Source organism: Moschus berezovskii, chromosome Y, assembly GCF_049115385.1.
Source record: "Moschus berezovskii isolate FMDL1 chromosome Y, NW_MosBer_1.0, whole genome shotgun sequence".
Lineage (NCBI taxonomy): Eukaryota > Metazoa > Chordata > Mammalia > Artiodactyla > Moschidae > Moschus > Moschus berezovskii.
The window spans coordinates 27,141,524-27,153,046 of record NC_142489.1 but is presented as its reverse complement, the minus strand read 5'-3'; positions in this window follow the sequence as shown (position 1 = coordinate 27,153,046).

Sequence of the window (11,523 nt, the reverse complement as noted above, 5' to 3'; positions counted from 1 at the left end):
GTGTTCTTGCCTGGAGAATCCCAGGGACGGGGGCCTTTCCTGGTGGGCTTCCGTCTGTGGGGTCACACAGAGTCGGACATGACCGAAGTGACTTAGCAGCAGCAGCAGCAGTCCCAAACCAACGGAAAAAAGCCGCATCACACACCAAAGAAACACTATGCGAGTAAAAACAAGAGCCGCATTACACACCAAAGGAACACTACACAAGAAAAAACAAGAACACACCAAAGTAACACTAGGCGAGAAACGAAAGTAATATTCCACGCGCTTAGCAGCCCGAAACCAACGGAAAAAAGCCGAACTGCAAACCAAAGCAACATTGCACGAGAAACCAAAGCAACATTCCACGTGACTAGCAGCCCCAAACCAACGGAAAAAAAAACGAATTACACACCAAAAGCAGCCAACATTCCGCACTAGTAGCCATAAGCGGATGGAGAAAAGCCCAGCGTTATATACCAAATAAAAGAAAGCAAAAGCAGCTTTCTCAGTCCCAGGGAAGGAGTATATGCCCAGTAAATCTTCCCACGGCCAATATCCAGACGTTTCAAACCCCCTTCTTTGCCCACCCCCACCCTCCCGTCCATCCCCCAGCCCTCCATTCAGACAAAAGGACTCTCCACCTTCACTGGCTTTCCATGGCTACTTCAGGCACTGATTCTCCAAGGAATAAAAATTAAAGATACTTTTCAAGAATTAAACTGATAAGACTTTTCAGGAGAAGGTACAAACTCAAACACACACACACACACACATACATTTCACTCAGTTATTAGTTCTTACAGGAAAAGGCCTGACAGGAAAAAATCAGTCTGAGTTACTATTTTTCTCCAGTAAACACAGACGCTATAACTATAAACATGTTCTCGTAGGGTCTAAATCTGTTTTCCAATCTTAAAATGTGCAACTCCGTACCTTTTTTCGCCTCGTTCTTGCGAACACGCAACACCAACCTTCCTCAGCTGACCGCTAGCTAAACTACCGTTGAAGGCGGCCGTGCCTCTTCCGTCAAGAGCATAAGGAACTGGATGTATGGCACCAGGAGACGAGCGTAAGAAACCCGGATGTATAGCGAGCTGAGCCTCAGGGAAAGTAGGACAGGAAGAGAATACAGAGGCGGGGGAGGGGTAAATGGAGACCTTTGAGGGAAAGTCTAAAAAATAATAATAAAATAAGAAGAGCCAAGTGTTCTACGTTTCTTTTTCAATGAATAGATTTACCACTCGCCTTAATTACTACAAAATACAAAAGAGAACTTTTACCATCACATGTTTTTCGTAATTTATTGCCGTCTCAAATGTCACCAATATGATCACGCTTGCCTGGCATATTCTTTAGTTGCGTGTGATTTTCTTTTTTCTTCATACAAAACAAAAGTAATAATAAAATTAAGAAAACATAAGGAAAATACTCAAAACATTTAGGAGTCAAAATCTTAGTGTCTTTGAAGTAAACACATTTGGAATTTTCTCAGTAAGCAAATACAGGTAATGCTCTTCACTGAAAATTCAAAAATTAACAAAATGAAGAGATCCACTAAGGAAAATTTCTGCAATTTCTGTCACCTCAGCTTCTGTGTAATAAATACGCTTTCAGCTAATGCATGTCTATACCCGAAGAAACTGGAAAAATTGTAACCTTTTAAAATTGATAAATTATTTTATAAATTATAAAATTTATAAAATTATAAACTTTATAAATTGTAAATTATTTTCCCTAATATAAAATTCTTCTTTCTAGGAATTAACATGCAAAATCATATGTAATAGAAGAAAATACACTTAATGCAAGACAGAACTAAAACTTATTTTCCAAGGCTTTCCCTAGAATTTATCCACATAGTTTATATACCCATATATAATATACATGCATACACGCTCATAGATACATAAATATTTACATTTGTATATATTCATACATATATAAATTGTAATATACTTGTATATTTATATTTGGAAGTATACTAGATTTTACTACTTTTAGAAAAGCAATACTGTAGCTCCATTTTCAGTGTTTATGTCTTATTTTAATACTGATGTCTACTAATCTTTATAATACTTCCCCATTTACAAAAATACTTAGAATTTCTTAGTAAGCTGTTATAAGTAAGTAATATAGTGTTGGCTGGTTCTCCCCTTTGAGGGCTCTAGCCATGTTCCATTCTCTCTGAGAAATGTGAGGAATCCAGATTTCTGTGTTAGGTGCATGTAAGGCAGAATCTTCCTGACACCAGCATGGACCTTAAATACTTGAGGGTCTGGAAGGACCACTGATTTTTCTCAACTCTTTTCTAGCATTTGCCAGCCCTGGGCAGGCACTGATCTGAATCCTCTTTCTCCCTGTGTCATTCCCCACTCCCTCGTCCCCTTCCTTCCTTCTACCACTCTTGGATGAATGGATATTTGTGATGCTAGCTGTTTTATTTTGTTATTGCTGTTTTCCTGTGAATCACACATATTGCAGCAAATTTTGAAAACTCAGCATTGGCCACAGGATTGAAAGAGGTCCGGTTTTCATTCCAATCCAAAGAAAGGTACACTAGTAAAGTAATGCTCAAAATTCTTCAAGCCAGGCTTCAACAGTACATGAACCATGCATTTCCAGATGTCCAAGCTGGATTTAGAAAAGGCAGTAGAACAGGAGGTCAAATTACCAAAATCATAGAAAAAACAAGAGAGTTCCAGAAAAACATCTAGTTCTGCTTTATTGACTATGCCAAAGCCTTCAACAGTATGGACCACAACAAACTCTGGAAAATTCTAAAAGGGATGGGAATGCCCTAAATTTTGACCTGTTCTCAACTTGTAGCAAGCAGTAACAAACTAAGGTAGAACATACTTCCTAACAGCTTATACTGAGAATAAGTTGGCAGAAAGAGAAATTTTCTCTTAGAAAGATGATATTTTACTTCCTGCTCACCCATTTGCTTGTGCCCCCATAAGCTTCTGCCTAGTTTCTCCTAGGCTAGGAAAATCATTCCATAATCATTATGGAATGATTATGCTCATTCCATAGTCTTAAAAAAAAAAAAAACAAAACTTACTTTAAGAATTCTTTTTTATTTTAAAATATTTGCAGATTCTGAGATGGAAATGTTCTTCTATTTAATTCTTTTTTTAAATAAACTTCTTACCAATGTCTCAGTTTGTTTTTCCACTTTTGAGTGCTATGACACAAATGAGTTTTGACGTCCTTTGTCCTCTTCCAGTGGACAATGGACAAGAAAGAGTAGGCCATCACATTACTAGAAAACAGACATACAAGTATATTAATAATAATTTCTAAATATCATTAAACATCAAGTGTGTTCAAATTTTCATTCATCAACAGCAAATACAAATCTTTATCCTCCTAGAAATGCTGAGAAAAGCCAAGGGTTCTAACCCAGGATTTGCATCTCTCAATTGAAAGGGTATACATATTACTCTTGAATACAACTCCTTCACCCCACTTGGGGAGTTAAACTGAGGTACTCTCTTCAGTGCCCAAGGGCAGAAAGGACTATGAGATAGATAGTTCTTTATAGGCTGTTCCTATTTCCCAGGAACTTGGGCCTGAGCAGACGACATCAGGAGAGATGGTCAGCTTCTACCTAAGATATCAGAACAAGACCCCCAGTCTGAGAAATTCCTTGTCTTTCTGTCCTTGCCATTTATTTGGTCTTTCTTTGCTGAATTTTCATCTCTATCCACTCCACCATCACTTCTGCTGTCCTTAAAACTTTCACCATTACAACAGTAGCTCTCTACTGCAAGCCTTACGTTATATTAGCTGTTTAAAAACTTATTTTTATCGAAGTGTATTTGATAACAATGTTATGTTAACTTCAGGTGTACAGCAATGTGAATCACTTACACATATACACCTATCTGCTCTTCATTAGATCATTTTCCCATATAAGCCATGACAGAGTATTGAACAGAGTTCCTTGTAACAGATACTAGTAAGTCCTTATGAGTTTTATATATATATATGTATGTATGTGTGTGTGTGTATATATATATATATATATATATATATATAGAGAGAGAGAGAGAGAGAGAGAGAGAGTAGTGTTTATATGTCAGTCCCAGTCTCTAAAATTTATCCCTCTTCCTTTCTTTCATTCCCTCTTGGTATGTTACCTCTTTGTCTTCCTCTACACATGAACCATTTCCCCTGTAAGAATTCCTCTGTCCCTCCAAGGACAGAGGAATTGTCCAAATGTACCCGACTCCTTCATTTGATTTTTCTATTCACTTTCCTTTGGAAAACTGCAGTTTCTTGAAATTCCTATACTGAATAAAGGGCATCATTTGTCTTGAAACTTAGTATGGGCTAGCTTTAAATTCCTCTCTGGATATCAAAAGGAACCTCCATGAACCTCAGTGATTTTCAGAATGAGTAATGTATACTTCCATTGTAACATAACCAAAAGGTTTTTCAGGCATCTTACTGTTTTCAGTTATACTCAGTTGAGTTCAGTTCAGTCGCTCAGTCGTGTCCGACTCTTTGTGACCCCATGAATCACAGCACGCCAGGCCTCCCTGTCCATCACCAACTCCCGGAGCTCACTCTGCCACAAAACCACATGTTCCTTGTCTTGTTGTGTGAATATAGTATACTGAGATGGTCCTAACTATAATGCAAACTTTACTTGGAACTTCTGATTGTCATGCAGTCAAAAACCTGGGAACTTTCATCTTCCAAAATGGATGGTATACTACTTCCATCACAACAGGTCATATGAACTCTAAAATATGAATCCTTTGGACAACCATTTTAATGAGCCCTAGGTAATTCCTAATGAGTCATATTTATGACAACCATGTATAAGTTTCACTTTAAGCTCAGTTGTTGGTTATATATTACTTTTTGACCTTAAGTAATTGTCCTTTTAATTTCATTCCTAAGAAGACTTTTCATCAACAGTTATTAGTCCAAAACATGCTCAACCGATGATACAGCTACTATTTTGAGAACGATAATATGATGATGATTCACATTTTCCTAAAGTGAGTCTAGGAATCTCAGGTTGAATCTGGGTTCATTGCAGTGGGCTCATGGTTTCTTAAATAGGGTTGCCCTAGTAGCTCAGCCGGTAAAGAATTCACTTGCAATGCAGGAAGCCCTGGCTCAATTCCTGGGTTGGGAAAATCCCTTGGAGAAGAGATAGGATACCCACTCTGGCATTCTTTGGCTTTCCTGGAGGCTCAGATTGTAAAGAATCCGCCTGCAATGTGGGAGACTGAGTTTGATTCCTGTGTTGGTAAGATCCCCTGGAAGAGGGCATGGCAACACACTGCAGTATTCTTGCCTGGAGAATCTCTATGGACAGAGAAGTCTGGTGGACTACAGTCCATGGGGTCGTGAAGAGTCAGACACAACTGAGCAACTAAGCATGTAGGGCTGAACTGAAGTGGGTTTCAACGAAAGTCAGTTCAGAGTTAAAGGGCTCCACCCACGGCTTCACAGGTAAAGACTTTGCTTGCAATAAAGGAGACATGGGATACAGGTTTGATTCTTGGGTTGGGAAGATCCCCTTGAAGCAGGAAGTGAAAACCCACCCAAATATTCTTCTCTGGGAAATTCCAAGGACAGAGAAGCCTGATGGGCTACAGTTCATGGTATCAAAAAGAGTCAAACACAACTGAGAAACAAAGCACAAAGCACAGGGTTCCTAAATCGGGATGATATCGTCAGAAGTTAAATAGGATTCTAGAACCAGTAGACTGTCCAGTGTACCACGAGGTAACTTGGAGGTTACTGGAGAGGTGTTTGATTCCCCTGAAGTGGGTTTATGCTTCTCTGAAGTGGATCTGGAAAATCGTAAATTGCTTCTGGAATCTTCTCACCTGGCCACTGAGGGTCTGAGATCCCTGACGTGTTCCTTGAGATGTCTGGAAATAAACTGGTTCCCTCACACAAGTTCTGGTTCTTAACATTAGCCCTGTGGACCGCGGATGTGGGCCTAGAATCCCCAGAAGCAGAACATGGGTGTCCTATATGAGGCTAAGTCTTCTATATTTAGTCACAGATCTTCTGAACCGAGTCTGGATCCCATAATGTTGTTTCGGAGTTTAGGGAGGTGGTCTTGAATGCTAAGAGGTGAACAGCGATTCCTAGGAGTGATTTGAGGCACTATGAAAAGAAATGGTTATTCCTTTACCAGCCAGTAGCTGTTAAGAGACATAGTGATAATCAGAAACATCCCCACGTGCCTCGTGGGGTAGAAGCAGCCTCACCTGAAAAGAGGCAAAGGCCTAGAGAATTCCAGAAATAGTGATCAAGGGCCTGGCCATTGGTGAATCAACCCAGCCTCCAGCACCTTCCAGGTTTCTTGCTCAGTGTGATAAACCAATGCTGTCCTGACAATGAAGCTGGTGGCTTTCCTGATTTAGCTGCACAGTAGAATCACCCAGGGAACTCTGTAAGTCCCAATGCCAAGCAGCAGCTAAGCCACAAAGAGCAGATCCTCAGGGGACTCCAATACGAGCCAAGCTTGTGAACCAGTGTTTTCAGAAATCACCTGGGAATCTTGTTAAAGACACAGACCTGACTCCATTGCCTTGGCAGGGGCCTGGAGTCCCATTTCTAACAAGCTCCCAGGTGATGCTCATGTGGCTGTACCAGGGAACACAGTCGGAGTAGTCAGGGCTGAAGCCTGTGGTCCTCAAATGTTCAACAAGCATCAGAATCACCTGGAGGGCCAGTTAAGATGCAGAGGGCCAGGCCCACCCCAGAGCTGTGGATCTGACAGGTCTGAGGTGGGGACCAGAGACTCTGCATTTCCAACGAGCCTGCAGGTGACCCTGATGCTGCTGGCCCGAGGACCACATGTGGAACACCTCGGTGGGGCTGGAGGCATAAATCGTGGATGGGCAAGACAAGTCATCTGTCCCTCAGCTTCCCCAGAACCAAAGTGGGGATGATGAGATCCTCTCCCAGACGGTGTCAATGAGGGCGGCACTGAGTGAGCTAGGATTTGTAAGCCTCTTGGAACCTGGCACCGAGCCGCTGGGATATGAATGACAGCACCCATTCTTGATGAATTTCCCTCGGTCCAGGGTGCGCCTGGAGCCCAGGCAGGCAGACCCTCCAACCACCATGGGTGGCCCTCTGCCTGGCCAGCTCACTGCCAACATTGTTCTTGTAGGTGTTGTGATCCCATTCACCCAGTGGTAGAGGAGGGCCAGATTGTTCATCCAGTCCACTGTGCACACCGAAATCATGGCACAGGCTGGCTCCTGGGGCGGAACTGTGGAAGCCATAGGGGAGAAGCTGTAGGTGCTGGGGAGGAGGAAGAGGGCTGCGGGATGGAGAAGAGACTGTCTTACTGTGGGGAGGAGGGCACTTTTCACCAGGAGACCATGGGTGGGCTTAGGGCTGTGTTTCACTATGTCTCTGAATGTGTGAGGGTGCTGAATCTGCATTCTGGGGGTAGCAGGATCAGGGCTTTCATTCACTTCCTGATCAACGGTGGCTTCCTGTGCTCGTGCCCAGTCAGGCTCCATCCTCTTGCTTCTGGTATCAAAGAACATGTCTAGATTTTTGAGGGGCAGTCATCCTGTTCCCTGCATGCAGTGAGTGGCCAAGCCAAGGGAAGCCTCTCTGCTTCCCACTTTGGACTTTGAAGCTGGAAGGCAATTCCAAAAAGTGGTTGCCTTTGGTTCATCCCAAGAGAAGATTCTGGAAGAAAACACCATGGGCTTTTGGTACTTTGATCCCTAGATTTGCCTGCGTCATATGCCTGAAACGGCCTGGCTGCTAAGCCTTTCTTCCTATGCTGTGAGCACCTCTGTGTCTTTCCATAGGCATTCCCCATCTTAATTTTGTCATTTAAATTAGGCAGTCAGACTTCTCTGGGGGTCCAGTGGTTGAGAATCCACTTGGCAATGCAGGGGGAACACGGGATCAATCCCTGGCCCAAGAGGATTTCACATGCTATAGAGTAGCTAAGGCCCCAGGACACAACTACCGGACCATACTTTAGAGCCCTTGCACTGCAACAGGAGAAGCTGTCTCAATGAGAAGGCTGCACTCGGCAATGAGGAGTAGCCCCTGCTTGCCCCAACGAGAGAAAGTCTGTTCACAGTACTGAAGCAAAAGAATAAATACTACTACTACTAATCAGGCCGAGTCGATTGCATATGTACAGAGTACTTTGCATATATCACCCTCTATCAGCGTGAAGCATGCCCTGGGAACACGTCAGAGCGTCATGGGAAGATAATGACATGAGCGGCAGCTGGGAACCTGAAGGGGGAATAGTGGGGAATTTGTCATTGATCGCAGCTGGAGCATGAGAATGAAAACCCCAGCTTTCCTGGAACACCATTTTCTCTCCCTCCACCAGAAGCCTGGTATCCGTTCCATTCCGTCGCTCAGTCGTGTCCGACTCTATGCAGCCCCGTGGACTGTAGCCTACCAGGCTTCTCCGTCCATGGGATTCTCCAGGCAAGAATACTGGAGTGGGTTACCGTTTCCTTCTCCAGGGGATCTTCCCGACCCAGGGATTGAACCCGGGTCTCCCGCAATGGAGGCAGACGCTTTAACCTCTGAGCCACTGGGGAAGCCCCTGGTATAGCTCTGCAAAATCACTCGACATCACAAGGAAATGTGTAGACCCAAAACTTCAAAAGTGAAGGCCTTTCCGAGAGGAAAAGCCTGGGTGGGGAGCAGCTCAGCATGGTACCAGGGCCTCTCAATGGGTGGGTTTGGCTGACATTTCTTCTTTTTCTATTATTTTGTTGTTTCTGGATTTTCTGCGATGAGTTTAAGGGTAGAGATGTGATGCACTAGGAATGAAACAACACTTGGAACTATACCTTCAGTATCCCCAGTTTAACACCAGGGCTGCGACAGAGAAGAGAGAATTTGGAAATGGGAAGCACTGGGTCATTCTCTCCTGTGCTTCAGGCTCAGCTTGAATATCAAACTGGGGACAACAAAATCCCTGCAGGATCCACAGAGATGCCTTGAGTGATGCCTCAAATCTGAAAGCAAATGTCACCACTGGGGCAGGCAGCCCAGAAGGACACTGACTGGGGTGACTTAATCTGAAAGGGCTCAGCTGCAAATTCTGGCATTCCCTCCAGAGGAGGTTGGATGGACAATCACAGAGACACCAACCAGCTGACAGAAGCTCTTCATCAGATATCTTCAAGCTCTTGCCAATGTGCCCATAAGCACACACAACCCCACACACCCACACACACACACACACAGACGCACACACACACACCTTCACCTGGGTCATTTGTCAGAGACATTTGTGAGTGTGTACAAGATTGGAAGCAGGTAAGTCGTAATATCAGAAAGTGGTGAGTTGGAGGTGGTGGGAATAGGGGTGATCACAGTCTCTGCTCTGTTCTTCACCAAATGACTCAGATTTAAGAAGATGAGGAATTCCCTGTTAGTCCAGTGGTGGCTAGGAGTCCGTGCTTTCGCTGCTGAGGGTGTAGGTTCAGTCCCTTGGCTGGGAAATTAAGATCCCCTAAGGTGTGCAGCATGACCAAGAAAATGAATAAACACAATAAACATACAGATTGTGTGTAATTAACTTGTTCGCCCACTAGCTTGACATCATGGTATTTAACATCCTAACTTCTGAGATCTTGAGAAGGTTACTAAAAAAATGTTTCCTGGGTGCAGAATAAGACGTGGCTCTTCTAATAACCTGCTTGCATGACTCTGTTCCCAGAGCTGACCACCTGTGTCTCCCAGAGGCACTTAGGTTAACTCGCCCACTGCTGTTCTGTGTGCACAGACTCTCCTCCCCACCACCCCTGCACCACAAGGGAGCCTCCCAGCGGATCTGATGCAGTGGATGCTGGCCAGGAAGACCTGCATATGCTGGGACCATCTCCCCCTGGGTACTGGAAAGTGAAATTATGGAATCCTTCTTCTTTCCCATGAGAGATGCCAGCGGGTTTATTACTCAGAGATGTTGCTGTCGCTTTTTCCTCAGCCCCTCCCTTGGGTGGTGGTGATCAGGGGCTAAAGAGAAATAAAATACCCCCAACTAGTGAAAGGGAGCAGATGGCATCTAATCAAAAGGACAGAGAGCCATTTAGTAAGGATTACTCACTGTGCTGGTCACTGTTCGAGCATATTCTTAACCTGACCAGAATGGGGCAATGCAGCTTTATCTCATCAGGGCTCCTCTTTTCCGGAACCCATGTTTTTATTTTTTTTCCACCTGAGAATTTTGCTTTATTGGGTGTTTGGATAAATACAAGGTATTTCTTATTTGAGTGACCACCACTATGACTAATGTCAAACGGAAATGATTACATAGCTTACTGTATGCAAGGCCTCTTACTCTGGATTTTTTTTTTTTTTCATATTTAACTCATTATTTTATCAAGTAACCGAAATTTTAGAAGAGTGTTTTTTGGGTTTTTTTTTCAATCAACACAGTAAGGGAAGATATTTTGGATATTTCATGATGCTTTATAAAAAAATAATAGAACACTTTGTCCTGAAATTTAAGTTTCATATCTTGAAGTAGTATTTCAAACCACTGTTATGACTAGCCTATTTCTAGCCTCATTAGGCTAGAATTCTTTTGCATATGTTGCAAAAATTCATATTTCTAATGAAACTCAGTGGATTTTGACAGATTACAATACAATGATCATGTCCCTGGGAAGACAAATTATAAGAGGGAATGTTCATAAGTTTTGCAATGCAAATGTTGTTACTAAGGAGAATCAGACGCCCCAAGCACCCATGCTGTTTGCCACATGCTCCTTCCTCTCTCCTGTCAAGGTTCTCATCTTGCTAGATGATGTTTTCACTTTAATTTCTATCAACCACTTTTCCGCTTACCTTTAAGTGTCTGTGGAAGAGCAGCTTCAGACCACTTCCTATCCAGCGGTCTGAGCACTGAAGTCTCCAGGAGGGAGGCGCTGCGCAGGCACAGAGGGCATCTGTGTGCCTTTAGACCAGTCTGTGACCTTGGTTGAGTGGCAGTGAACTTGGGTGCTGGAGCATCGATTCACCGTAACATTCCTCTTTTTCGAAAGTGACTTGTTCTTCATTTTCAAACTCGTCTGGATCTCTGGAGAAGGAGAGATCAGGCACGACCTCCCGGGCACTCAGAGCATACCGTACCACGCACCTGTAGGACTTCCTGATCTACCGCATCAGACCCGCTGGGCAAGTTCCCTTGGTATTGCAGGGACGGCACAAAGGAGAGACTGTGCTACACAGAGCAGGGGTGGGCGGGTTTATCCCAGAGCCTCTGGGAGATGAAGGAATCAGCTCTGGGATCAGTAGCCACCTGTAGCCCCTCCCTGGGGAGTGCAGAAAGGCTCGACTATTTATTCTTGAAAAACACTGACTTGAAACTCGAGTTTCTGGGGCGATGGCTGGATATTCTGCCAAGAGGTGGAGGGCATGGCAGGGCAGGGTGTGCATGAGTCCTGCTCCCACCCAAGAATTAACAACTTTTCTTCTAACAAATTTTCTTGGGTGCAGTATAGAGATTTTCACACCTCTAGCATGAAAATCACTTTATGTAGGAAATAGAAAATTCCA